The following is a 14,616-nucleotide window of genomic DNA, read 5'->3' as shown; positions in this document are numbered from 1 at the left end:
AAATTTAAGTATTTATTATTATTTGAGTGCTCTTCATGGTAGAAAAGAAACAGGAATTGGAAGTATTGAATTGAAAGGAGATTACTTATGGAGGGCACTGGACACAGACCGATGCTTTAGTTCTCTCAGGTATTCCAAACACAGCCTGGTGTTGCCACACAGACGGAGAGGGTAAACCAGGATGTAAGACCCCTCCCCCGGGTGGCAAAAACTGGGCCTGAGGGGAGAGTGCAGATGCAATCCTGTCAGGGGACCCACAGAAGGCCAAACCAGTGAATGGCGTGGGGCAGATTTGCTGCATGTGTTACGCTAATTCAGATACTTCTCCTGGTGAGAAGATAGTTGTGGAAACACCCTGTGATTTCCCCCCCACCCCAAGGGGTGAATCCCAGCTCAAGAATATAGTGGCTTTATCTGAACCTCCAGGATACCAGCCAGCACATTTATCTGGATGGTGTTTTAAGCTACATAACCAATACATTCAGTTGCTTGTTGTCTAATCTAGCTGGCATGAATATGACACATGTTTATGCCTTCTAGATGAGACTAGCAATTGAATGTATTTGTTATGTAGTTTAAAATCCTGTTTCTGACAGGCAGCTTGGAAAAGCTGCTGATTCTTTCTCATCCCTTTTTGTGAATAGTTATCAAAGAACAATAGACAGTTGTCTTTACCAGTCTCTGTCTTCCTTAAACTCCCCATAGACTAATAAATACACTTCAAGGTGAAGAAGAATATTTAATAATTTGGAAGATGTAAATAAAAATCATGTTATTTATTAATATTGCTTCTTCGAAAGCTGCCTTTTCTTGTAAGTCTGAGTGACATGACAATACACTTATCATCCAGTACAAAATTAAATATGACAAAGAATGGTAAAATTTGCAGTTGTATGTTGTCAGGAAATGATGTATTTAAATTCTGTAGGTAAGATGGTTGGTAATTTTTTAAAAAGTGAAAAAATTGCATATATTGTAGTACAGATCATGATTCTAATTACTCTTGCCGTGGAAAAGATATGACCAAATTAAATTAATACATAAGAGACTTGTTTCGTTCAGCTCCTGCAGTAACAACTACTGTTCCTTGAAAGACCTTTCTTTTTACAGATCCCCTTATCTGAAAAGGTTTACTGTGTCTTCATGCAAGTAGTTGTCATGCTTTAGAAAAATCACAAGCAGCAAAAAGTCAGAATTGTCAGTTCAGAAGACACTGGTTGTTCCACTGGGTAAAACTGAGAAAGCAATGCTGGCAAATGATCTTTAGGAGGAGGGAAAAAAGCAAAAAGCAAAAAAGAAGGAAACAGCAGCAGAATGAAGATAAAAAGGGTTGCAGGCTTTATTCTCATTGATGGTTGGCAACGGGAAATCTGTTGGAGAAGAAGAAGAATATCGGATAGGTCATCTGTTGTGTAATGAAGAATAGAAGACAGAAGACAAGCTAGGAGAAGCAAGGTGATTCCAAACCTCAGAGGAATGTAAGATCTTATGAGAAAAACATGAAAGCAATACCTTTATAAACTGACCAAATTTAATTTACTATCAACAAGCATTGTAAGACAGCAAGCTGACAAAATCCATTCATAATGTTATGGGTGAAACTGAAGACATGCATTTTTCTCTTGTGGAATCATTTTATTATGTATTCATTTCTTTTTTGAACAGGTCTTCTGATTAAAAATTACCACTAAGATGTCAAATATTCCTTGTCCTATGATATCCAAGCTTAGTTATCCAATATCTTATTCTGACTATCCATCTTCTTTAGTCAAAAGAAAACGTGTTTTCAAAGGACAAACAAAACCAGATAAATATGCTATCATTTATTATGTACCATTTCCAGTGAAACATCTATATTGTGCTGTTGCACATATTACTTAAGAAATACTGTAGTCTTCAGTGTGTTTGTAGCAATTTTTTAAATACTTGGCCTTTATGATGAGTGGATATAATAGCAAACATATTTGTGATTACAAATGGAAATTTAAGAAGTGGTCTGCATGCAGCATTAGTTTGCCTTTAAATTTCTAACACATTTAAGGATGTCATAATTGGATTCTTTATATTGATAAAGGCATTTGGATTAGCTGTAATATCACTGGATTTGCATTTCACTGTTGGAATGCTTTAAGATCCCAATACAAGGCTATGTGTTCTATGACTTGCTGTGCAAAAATGCTAAAGGGACACAGATTACTTTTAAAGGGCTGATTAAAGTATTTTTAAAGAGACGTTCTAATTTTTCCCATCTTTTAAAGCATTGGGTATTTCTGAAGCCTACTTCAAAGTAAATTGTGTCATGTGCTTGTCATTCTACTGTGTATCCTGCCAAATGCATTGAAGGCCAATTTCATATTCACAATTTGTACCTTTGAAACACCCTCCTCAAAAATCCTCCTCAAAGCCCCATGTTCCCCTCTGGGTCCATGCACAGAGAGGAATCTGCACTCTCTGAAAGGAAAAGGAGTACTTGTGGCACCTTAGAGACTAACCAATTTATTTGAGCATGAAAATAAATTGAAAGGAGGAATTCTCGAGATTTGCAGGGTTTGAAGTCTACTTCTGGAGGTGGCAGGGTGGAGGAACTGGCTGAGCTTCTTCAGATTCTCTCCCACACAGGCCTTCAGGGGAAAATAGCACAAGTTAATATAGAAACTGAATTTAACAGAGCCGTATCAATACACTTAGGCTTCGTTCATTTGCACCTCTACACTTTGAAGAGTGGCTAGATTTGTTGGAGGACCTCAAAGGATAGCTCCCACAGGAGCTATGTTCTCCAGTGGTCATCAGGAGACAGTGTGGTCTAGCAGTGAGCAATGGAGATAAGGGGCAAGTGTGACGATACCTGTGGCAAATCCCTGAAATCCACACATCTTGTGAGAACCATGGATTACAGATGTCTTACTTCTGCTGTTGGTAGAATTTGAGATGAGGAGTCATCCCTCTTCCATGCCTGGTGGAAAATGGAAATGAATAGGAAACACATGTGAGCTAAGCCTGTACAGCGGAGAATAGGAACTTCAGTATTTACTCACTGTATTGGACTGAACTAGTATAAACTGAAGGGCTAAGACTCCCTTATCTAGGAATTACCTCTGAAAGAAGGTGCAGGGGTTGAATGCAGATCATAAAACTGATAAAACACAGCAAAGCAAGAGTCTTAGGGCTAAAATAAAATTAAATATAATTTTTATTTGAAATAAGGTAGAGAATTGCCAATACCCATATTCTGATGTTGCAAAGAGATACTGAACTAAAACAAATTTTTAAAAAATTAACTATTATGGCTTAATGTGGGATTTTCTTTTGCAAGAATCATTGTTGTGTCAACACAAAAGAAACATGTTTGAACTTTTTAATTTTATGTAATCATATTGTGGAGATCTAATATAAAAATGATTTAGGCTAAATGGCTTGGTGATCATGCTATATTATATACTTAACTTTATGTGCTTTTCCTGCCTTAAAGTAAGAAGATTAAGGATGGCAGGTTTTTTTTTTTTTTGTGTGTGCTATAAATCAGGATTAAAGTTGCGTTTTGTAGTTTGAGCCAGCAAAACTTCCAAATTACTCAGCTCATATTCTCTACTCTCTCACTGTACAGGCTAAAATATTAACAAATAAATTAAAAAAAAAACAATGGGCCTATAGTACCAATAGAAACATCAGAATTTTTTTCTAAGGTGTCTGCATAATACTCCTGCTGTGACAGAAAGAACATGCTCCTTACCTTCATAAATATTGTGTGTTCTCAGTGCTGTTCAGGTCATGTTGTTTTGTTTCAGATGTAGTTGTACTGAATCAGAGAACTTCACCTGCAGCATACCATACATCTAACAAAATCAGTGCCAACATGCTCCTATAATTTTTAAAGGAATGTGATTAAGTTTTCCTTCCTAAAATTCCACTGGGCAATTAATTAAAAATGACAACTCAGTATAGCGTGAGAATGGGAAAATAAAATATACAAAACATTGCTAATGATCAGCTCTTGAAAAATTTACCGGACACGTACTACCCAGGGAACTAGAGTCATCAGTTGATGATACAAAAGATGGGGGTATTCCTGGGTAGACCAGGATGGAGCCCAAAGACCACATTTTCCAATAAAAGTTCTTTAGCAAACTCGTTTGCTAAAACATTTTTGTAAAGGAAGCAACAACCTTTTAAAAAAGAATGTAATTAAATTCCTGGATACTAATCTCAATAATCAAGCATCCTGATGTTTATGTGCCCAGGGAACTCTCATCTCCTGGGGCAAGGTAAATGAGATCCTAATGTTAGAACTGAGGTTTTACCCATCTTCATCGTAGTTCCTCATGTTATTCCTCTCTACCCCTAGCTACTCCCTGCTCCCCACCAACCTTCACTGTGTAACTCTGCATGTGGCCTTTCCTTCTCAGTGGAGATGATGGCCTGTTATAGAACGAGGACTTAAAATGACACAGGCCATCTATATAGTGCTAAGCACACTGTCAGCACTCACTACATTTTAATAATTAATAGTAACTGGATGACCTCACTGGTGACTACATGACATTGGATATACTGGATGACAATACATATGCAATCCATTAATTTAACAGAGCTGGGCATATAATATGTGTGGCACTTGAATACTGACAGCTTTAGAAACACCACATTTGGAAACTAAAGGAGATACAAAATGAATTAAACTTCATGCAAACACTCCGGAGGTTTACAAAGAGTCCTATCTCTAAGTCTACTGTACCATTCACACAAAGGAATTCAGTAATTCAATGTAATTATCAATGATAATTCTAAAGCAGTTGTGCTACTTCAGGATTTTTCAGATTAAGAATGTAATGAATTACTAATATAAATTCTAATACAAAGTTATTCTTAAATATAATTTGCATTCTGGTTTTGAATCTTATGTTTATTGTTAAAGATGTATTTGTTGAAATAGCTTTTCTTGGCGTGTTTGGTGTAAAGATACATGTTTGCTGAAAGTCAAAGTTGTATTAACTGATCTTTTTTGAAAAGGTTTCTTTCTTTTTATCATGAAGAGAAATTGATTCCTCAATGAATGTTTTCTTGCATACCCTAATATTTAATTTTTAATTATCGGCAGCTACCTCATCTAGAGATGTGCACTACATACAGCATAAGTGACAATAACTTAAATTTCATCTGTGTTTAATAGATTTTGCAAATCGTGAGCTGTTCTCATTCCTATTGCAGCCCATTATCCTGCAGCAGGCAAGCTGAGCCACGCTTAATAAGCATGCATAAGTGAGAAAGTCAGGCCTGTTTGCTCGTGATTGCACCACTTCACTTGATTTTCATCCATTCACAATATAAATCTTCCACCTTTTGAACTGTATGCACTTACCCCCTTAATTGTTAACACATCCCTTTTTATTTGTTCCCTTTGCATCCCATTAAGTCTGTGTGACACTGCACATCTGCACCTCAGCATGCATTTTCCGTAGCCCAGTGAATCATTCGAAAGAAGAGATGAGTCCCAGATGTTAAAGAAACGAGGTAGCACTTTTTTGGATTACAGCTGGGCTAAATAAATACTGAAGGTTTTAAGTTTATTTGACAGACCAGATAAGAAAGTCCATTTAGCTATGAGGAGGTGGTGACACCTTTTTTTAAAAATAAAGCCGAACTTTGGAAGGTATTTTGTTAGATGGGGAGAGGAGTTTTATACAACCAGTTAAGACTAAATCCCCAGTTGTTAGATCAGGCAATCTCCCTTCAAATTGCTAAATGAAAATGTTCTGTTTAAGTGCTAAGTGTTGTTTAGGCTCTGTCAGCCAGTATCTGCACCATGGGTACATACTGTCCAGCTTCAGGACTGACTTGCTTGGTTCATTCAGACGTTGCTGGGTGCTGAGGAATTTGGCTCACAAACATAATTCCTTGCCCTCTTACTCTGCTCTTGTTCCCATTCCCTCTTAATCAGCCCTTATGTCTAGTAAGAGTTCCTGAGACACTGAAGTGAGTAGTACAGGAAAAAAAATTTGCCTGCCCAGCTTTTGACTAGTAAGAGATGAGTGATCAGTAGTGGACTGTGTCACTCTACATGTCTCTCTAGCCACAGGATGGCCGTAATATCTTGTGGCGGGCCTGTGAAGCAAAACTTTGCTGCCCCTTCTCAACAAACAGATAGTTCCTGTCATAAGAATATAAGAACGGCCATACTGGGTCAGACCAATGGTCCATCTAGCCCAGTAGCCTGTCTTCTGACAGTGGCCTGTGCCAGATGCTTCAGTGGGCATGAACAGAACAGGACAATTATTGAATGATCCATCTCTTGTCATCCACTCCCAGCTTCTGTCCATCATGATCATAACATGCACAAGACTGATGCAGGGAATTTGTGGAAATTTATTGGAAAGATTCTTTGCGATGTACCCCAAATTGAACCTTGACTCATTTTATATATAGTATGTGTGAAAACTTCAAAGGTTTCCCAGAGAGAGCTCAGTTGTTTGAGCTCTTCAATTCTAGATACTGGTTTATGTTTTAAAGGCTATCTTTCCAAGAAATTCACTTAAAACAAAAGCTAGGATTCTCTTTTACATTTCTGGGGAGATTTCAGCTACAGGATTCACAAGGGCCAAGTGCTGGCTTGCTCTCTGTCTGCTTTAAAGGTAAACAAAGGTCCAAAATAGAAATCTGAAGAGGTAAAAACTATCCCTGTTGTTTTTTAATTTTTTTGGTCAAAACTTAGATTTTTTTCAACTCACATTGCCCCCACCTCAAAAAAAAAAGTTTTCAATTGAAGTTTTACAGCTTTGGCATGCTACAGTAGAGCTGGCTGAAATTTTTTGATGATTGAAAGATTTCAAGGAATTATTGACATTTTAAAAAAATTCATAAAATGAGAAAATTTTCAAAAATTTCCTGTGAAATTAATAACTGTTGTGTTCTTTTTTAAAAACAGCTCTACTTCAAAACATATGATCAAAGATGGAACTAAAAGAAACCAGGTAAAACTTCAATATTGGAATTGCACTAGGTCTATGTCTCAGGCTTAAAGCTTGCTAGCAGGAAGGTTGTTGGTTAGAAAATACAGAAAATGAGGCTATGTAGGTAGAAGAGAGACTTCCTCATGAATCATCTCTCTGGCTTCAGATCCCTCCCTCCTGTTGTAGGTTGGAACATTGTTTCTCTCTCTCTCTCTCTCTCTCTCTCTGGCTAACTAAATGTACGGGCTCATCTTTACAGGATGTACTATACTGTTAAACAAAACATTTTCTCCTCTAGTCAAGACAGATAAATCATTTTAAAGGATCTCTGAGAGCTGTGAATTGTGAGTCAGTGGGGTGGGAGGAGGTATTGTTTCATATTCTCTGTGTATATATAAAGTCTGCTGCAGTTTCCACGGTATGCATCCGATGAAGTGAGCTGTAGCTCACGAAAGCTCATGCTCAAATAAATTGGTTAGTCTCTAAGGTGCCACAAGTACTCCTTTTCTTTTTGCGAATACAGACTAACACGGCTGTTACTCTGTAATCTAGAGCTGTGAATTGTGAATCTTGTAAACCAGGCAAAACTCATGTTTTGGGCTGTCGGACAAATTGAAACTTGTTGAGATTCAATGACCCTGTAGGTAAAGCTATGGGAGTGTGAAGCTTGAGCCACGGAAACTTAGGGTGATTCACTAGGTTTCCTGTTGCCTGTCTGGGAATCAACATCAGCTAGAGCAGTGCTACTCAAAGTGGTGGTCCACGGACTGTTGCTGGTCCGTGAGCCATTGGCTGCCTGTCTGCGTGCACATTGGGGAAAAAAAATTGCCGGTCCCCCATATCAGATAGCTTGGGAAGCACTGAGCTAGAGGGCCTGACTCACTCCTTATGTGAAACTGATTTGTGAGAAAGTAGGGAGGGACACTTTCGACTGAGGCAATCTATTACAAGGAAACCCCATTAGAGGTACAAGTTGAAGGGAACTTCTTGTCATCTGGCTGTGTGGGTTGTTTTAAGACACTTTTTTCTAAATGTTCACTTAGTTGTAAAACAGATAAAGTGCTAGTGGAGCCCTGTGTGTAATAATGGCCTGCATAGCGTAACGCCAAGACAGGAAATCAGGAAAACAATTATGAAAGTATTATTTCCTCAGTAGTAGCTTGCTGATAATTTACAATTGCAGTTTAAGCTATTGTCCTGCTAAGAGGTGGCATTTAACCTTTAATACTCATTTTGTGTAGAAACAAAACAAACAAACAAAAACAAAACCCCAAATACCACACCCCCCCATTTTTGTATTATTTAAGATAGCAAAAAGAATAGCGCTGAGGTAGCAAAGTCTAGATGTTGTTCTCATATACATATAGAATTGGGTCCTCACCAGATTCCCAGATCTGAAAACTCCAGAAATTGGAAGTACTCAAAATGTACAATCAATACAGTTTTCATAGCATGAGCCTGCAGATCTACTGTGCACTTGGATGAAGTCAGTGAGAATTTTAGGCCTTATGTGTCACTGCATGTCATGTAAAAGCATCTGTTGTTGCTGATTTGTACTTTTCCTTCCCCTTTCTTCAGCAGGGGGATTGGAAAACAATCTCCTTTTGTGCCACTTTTCCTGGTCCTTACACATTTTAGGCTCAAGGACCCCTGCCGTTTGTTGGAGTATTGGGAAAGCATTTTAAATTAAAATGTTTTTTTTTGGTAAATAATATGCAGTGTCATATGCTGTGAATCTGACCCCCAAACCACCCCCCCCCCATTCAAGCACCGTTGCTTAAATTGGAATATACAATTACTGCTCATTGTGAAACTTCATTTCTGTGATTTTTTTTAAAAAAAAATCCCTTTGTGTTATACAGACTGTTGTTACATACTGGATTATATTAGTACCTTATCTGCTAACAACAAAATGCAAGTCTAAAAAAGTTATATTTAAAAATGACTCTTCACCAGGTGGCAATAACATGTGACTGGAACAATTACCTTGAACTTTGCCATGGATGAATACATTATCTTGATGCTCTGGAAAGGATCACAGTTAAATGGGTGAAACATCGCTAAACTATTGATTAATTGGCATAATAATAATAAAAATACCCCAAAGGAAAATGTACTTTTGTCATGGAACACTCCCTGAGAAATTTTTCACTGACAGGATTGTTTAATATTACCATGAAAAGGAACTGATGTTTGCTGAAAACGAAGATACGCTTATTCCATTCTCAACTTTGGTCTCCTGAGAACTAATTTACCAAGACATATTTTTTTCTTGCATTTAAGGCCACTGCAAGCACACACTTTACATTAGACATTCTAATCTGTATTAATGATGGCTCTGCTAAAATTTTCATATATGAATTTATTTTTCCTAGTGATCCCAATTTTCTATTCAGATTATATTAGCATATTTAATATGAATAATACAATCCTGTTTGTTGCACACCACAGTATGTGTCAGCTATGTCAGGAGCACGTGAAAAGTGGATTGACTATTCCTCCAAGTAGTTTAGTAATCATTAGACATGAAAGTTGTTGGATATGTTACTTAATAAGCCTGGGCACAGTAGATTATTTTGCATGGTACTATATAGTAGCATGTAATTAAAAGGTTAATTTTCTCTCCGGTTGTTTGCATGTGGGCTAATCTGGATCCATGTATTTTATTATGTTCCAATTGACCTGAAGTGCATGGGGAATCAAAATGTGTAAATTGTTTACTTAAGATCCAGTCCAGCAAAAGCTTACTGTTGAGAATAGCACTTTACTACTATTACTACTTCCACATGCAGTCCCACTGAAGTAATTGAAATTACTCGAGTTCTGACTTCATAGAATCATAGAAGATTAGGGTTGGAAGAGACCTCAGGAGGTCATCTAGTCCAATCCCCTGCTCAAAGCAGAACCAACCCCAACTAAATCATCCCAGCCAGGGCTTTGTCAAGCCCAGCCTTAAAAACCTCTAACGATGGAGATTCCACCATCTCCCTAGGTAACCCATTCCAGTGCTTCACCACCCTCCTAGGGAAATAGTTTTTCTAATATCCAACCTAGACCTCCCCCACTGCAACTTGAAACCATTACTCCTTGTTCTGTCATCTGCTACCACTGAGAACAGGCTAGATCCATCTTCTTTGGAACCTCCCTTCAGGTGGTAGAAGGCTGCTGTCAAATCCCCCCTCACTCTTCTGCAGACTAAATAAGCCCAGTTCCCTCAGCCTCTCCTCATAAGTCATGTGCCCCAGACCCCTAATCATTTTTGTTGCCCTCTACTGGACTCTCTCCAATTTGTCCACATCCTTTCTGTAGTGGGGGGCCCAAAACTGGATGGAATACTCCAGATGTGTACTCACCAGTGCTGAATAGAGGGGAATAATCACTTCCCTCAATCTGCTGGCAACGCTTCTACTAATACAGCCCAATATGACGTTAGCCTTCTTGGCAACAAGGGCACACTGTTGACTCATATCCAGCTTCTCGTCCACTGTAATCCCCAGGTTCTTTTCTGCAGAACTGCCGCTTAGCCAGTCTATCCCTAGCCTGTAGCAGTGCGTGGGATTCTTCCGTCCTAAGTGCAGGACTCTGCACTTGTCCTTGTTGAACCTCATCTGATTTATTTTGGCCCAATCCTCCAATTTGTCTAGGTCACTCTGGACCCTATTTCTACCCTATCTACCTCTCTCCCCAGCTTAGTGTCATCCGTGAACTTGCTGAGGGTGCAATCCATCCCATCATCCAGATCATTAATGAAGACATTGAACAAAACCAGCCCCAGGACTGACTCCTCGGGCACTCCGCTTGATACTGGCTGCCAACTAGACATTGAGCCGTTGATCACTATCTGTTGAGCCTGACAATCTAACCAGCTTTCTATCCTCCTTATAGTCCATTCATCCAGCCCATACTTCTTTAACTTGCTGGCAAGAATACTGTGGGAGACCGTATCAAAAGCTTTGCTAACGTCAAGGCATATCACGTCCATCTCTTTCCCCATATCCATAGAGCCAGTTATCTCATCATAGAAGACAATCAGGTTGGTCAGGCATGACTTGCCCTTGGTGAATCCATGTTTACTGTTCCTGATCACCTTCCTCTCCTCCAAGTGCTTCAAAATGGATTCCTTGAGGACCTGCTCCATGATTTTTCCAGGGACTGAGATAAGGCTGACTGGTCTGTAATTCCCTGGGTTCTCCTTCTTCTCTTTTTAAAAGATGGGCACTATATTTGCCTTTTTCCAATCATCCAGGATCTATCCTGATCGCCATGAGTTTTTAAAGATAATGGCCAATGGCTCTGCAATCATATCAGCCAACACCCTCAGATGCGTTATATCCGGCCCCAGTTTACACCAGCATAAGTGAGAGGAAAACTTGTATAATTGACTTCAGTGCTCTTGTTCTAATGTTACACCCCCCTGAGCTCTTTCAAACAGCTGCCATTTAAAAAAAATCCTTCTGCTCTTCCCAAATGTGTAATTCCCAACTGCCTGAGGCCCAAAAGGGGCTAGACTTATACCTGTGCCAGTCATGAACATAAACGCCAAAGTGTTGCAGGGTTTGGCACAGGAGCTTTATATCACAGGGAAGGGAGGATTCCCACCTTCCTAACTGGATCCAGTACTCATTTCTAAATGTGGAAAGGCCCAAGACATTTTGTTTTAAAGTTGTGATGTTGTTAGCTATTGAAAAGCTATTTTAGGCCATTTTTAGAGGGTTTTATGACTTTTTGAGTCTGTGTAGTTGAACTCCTTGTGTGAGTTGGGCCCTGATTCACTGAGGGTCTGTGTGACATGACTTAAAATCTCATTGATTTCATTGGAACTATTCATGATTAAAATTATTGAGAAAACCTTTTGTAAAGATTTTCTGTGGTTTTGTTTAAATTTTTTCTCCAAATTTTCCTGAACTTTCTTACGTTTGCAAACTTGAAATTTTGCTGTGAAAATATGCAACATTTTGTATGTTTCCATAATTTTGCTGAAAGTAGGCCCAATTTTTGTTAAAATATAATCTCATTTTAGTGAAACTAGGGGGAACAGGTGATGTATTGTGACTCTTAAGGTACAGTTACGCGTTGAGCTCTAGGTATATTTTCTAGATTGGGTAGATGTATGCATGTGCTAGCTTTGATTGAGTTAGCATGATAAAAATAAAAAGGTAGCTGCAGCAGAGTGGGTGGTGGGATGAATTAGTCACCTCAAGTACAATCCTACCTGGGACACCACAGTGGCGAGACAATCCTGCCACTTGCTGAATTGTGGCTATGCTTTATTTTTAGCTTGCTAGCAGAATCAAAACTAGCCCATGTACATATGCTTGAGCTGGAAATTACACCTCAAGCTCAAAGCACATTGGAATAAAACATCTCCGGCTGCCCCAGCTTATTCGGGTTCAGGCTGCGGGGCTGTAAAATTGCAGTGTGGACATTTGGGCTTGAGTCAGCTGACCCAGTATTTTACTGTAGTATAGACATACCTTCAGAGGACCAGTGTCTCTCTTGACTTCTTCTGGAGCAGCTATATGTTGCCCTTTCCTCAAGGCTGGTTATTAAATAACTGTCTAATCCTATTTTGGCTATTGTTTCCGCACTGCCTCAGAGGGAAGTGCCATCTACTGAATTATCCACCCCACTTAGCCTTGGTTTCATTCTGAAATCTCCATATAAATACTGACCCAGCCCAACATGGCTTAGCTAGTGACATCTGGACAGGATCACAGATGAAGCTGCCATGTCAGTTATCTAAACTCAATCTGTTCCAGAAGCATATGCTTTACAATCTTGAGGCCTGATCCTGTAAGGTTCTAAGCACCTCCCATGAGTTGCTCAGCACCTGTTTTTCCCAGGCACTTAGAACCTTGTAGGAATTTAGCACCTCACTGGATTGGACACTTGCTCATCATCTCTCAGTCCATTTGGAAATTAGTCATGACCTTACAAATATTTAAGTCAACATATTCTGTAAACAGAGTGTAAAATACCAGGCCTAGTCTCAATCTTGATTATTTACAGATGTTAGGGTTCTCCTGAAGAAATAGTCAGTCTTGACTCATCCTAAAAATGTTCAACATCTGAGCAAGCATGTTAAAATGTGATATATTTTGCGTAATTAGTGCCACATGGATTTTTATTCCTTGTATTTAGGGATTTATTTGTTTTTGCTTGCTGTCTAAGAAAAATAAGAATTAAGCTGTTTGTTGTCTGAAATGTTGTCTGACTGTACCTTTTAGGCCAGTATTATGCAGTCTCGCTATTACCAGTTATGTGACTTCTCTGTTTATCAGTGTGTCATTTCACCTTTTTGTTCCAAACAGTTGTTGTACCCACAGAATAGTGCCATTATCTGTGCATTTGCCTGTTTGCGGTAATGAAGACAACTGGATTTGTAATAGACTATTAAATGGTCTATTAAATAATGTAGTTGCTGGAGGGACCCTGGTAATACTGTATGGCGTGGCAGGATAATAATTCTGTGATTCAGATGTTTCATGGATTTCCTTTCTATTACAGCTGTTTGAAACATTTTCTTGAGAGTTTTCATAAATCTTTCTACTCTCAATTGGCCTAGGGCCAGTGTGGAGCCATTTTTTTTTATTAGAACCTTAGATACTCGGCAAATAAGGCAAGTTCTTTACTGTTAAGTGTGTTAGTCCATTGTTGGTTTTAATGACTGCTGCTATGCAAGATACAGAAAATATTCTGTCCAGAATGATCACCTGGCTGAAGCTAGAAATGCTGGTTTTGATTACAGAAAATGTAAATCTGGATAACTCCAACCAAGTGAGCATAGCAACACCACAATTACCCCATTGTATGAGACAGAAGAATTTGGCTCACTGAGCATAGGCAAGAATAATTATTGGTATTTATTATTCGTATGATAGTAGAGCTTAGAGGCCATATTATACTTGACACTGCACAAAACATATTGTGACACAGTCCCTGCCCTCTGAGAACTTAAACTTTAAAAAGATAAAGCAGACAACTGTAGTAGTAGTATACCATTTTATAGGTTGTGAACTGAGGCATACGATGATTAGCTGACCTGCTCAAGGTCAGAAAACAAGTCTGTGGCTGAGCTGGGATTTGAACTTTTGTCTCCTTAGTCTCAATCCAGTGCCTTAACAGCAAGACTACCCTTGCATTCTAAGACCCTAATCCAGCAAAGCACTTAAGCATGTGCGTAAACATTCTCTTGGACTGAGGCCTAATTCAGTACCTCATTCATTTCCAATGGTGCTCTAGTGTTGGTGGTCCTCGCACCTTCATATGGAACATTTTAAATTGTATGTACTCTGCTGAAAATCTCTGGAAATTATGTCTTTATAAAAAGGATTTTTTTGTATCTTCTTTGATTTGTCTCTTCTGCCAGCGAAATATTGCAGTTCCACTGTATCTAGTTTATGGTTCAGCCCCAAAAGGTTTCACAACTGTGTAACGCCACAGTTTGGGGGAATTTATGGAACAAATTTTTTCAGGATTAGTTCATGAGTTTTCACTGTGATTATCACATGCCCCATTATGAACCGTGTTAGCAGTTCATTTTTTGTTGTCGTTTGATAAGCGCACCTGACAGTTTTGCACTGAGACTAACTCAGATGAAATGATAGCAGTGCAATAATTTAGTCTAAAATGCTTCTGTTCTCAGCACTGTTTTTGTGGCCATGTTTTCTGT

At 38.8% G+C, this 14,616-nt stretch overlaps 1 long non-coding RNA gene across 1 annotated transcript; it reads right to left on the bottom strand.

Moving 5' to 3' along the window:
* Positions 1–1,584: 1,584 nt before the first annotated feature.
* Positions 1,585–3,838, bottom strand: LOC125639944 (uncharacterized). The gene is made up of 3 exons (XR_007357642.2): positions 3,731–3,838; positions 2,846–2,953; positions 1,585–2,621 (listed from the first exon to the last, which is right to left on the bottom strand). It is a non-coding gene; the product is annotated as an uncharacterized LOC125639944 (long non-coding RNA).
* Positions 3,839–14,616: the final 10,778 nt, after the last annotated feature.

The sequence above is a fragment of the Caretta caretta genome, chromosome 7 (genome assembly GCF_965140235.1).
Source record: "Caretta caretta isolate rCarCar2 chromosome 7, rCarCar1.hap1, whole genome shotgun sequence".
Lineage (NCBI taxonomy): Eukaryota > Metazoa > Chordata > Testudines > Cheloniidae > Caretta > Caretta caretta.
This window is presented reverse-complemented; position numbering and strand designations above follow the sequence as displayed.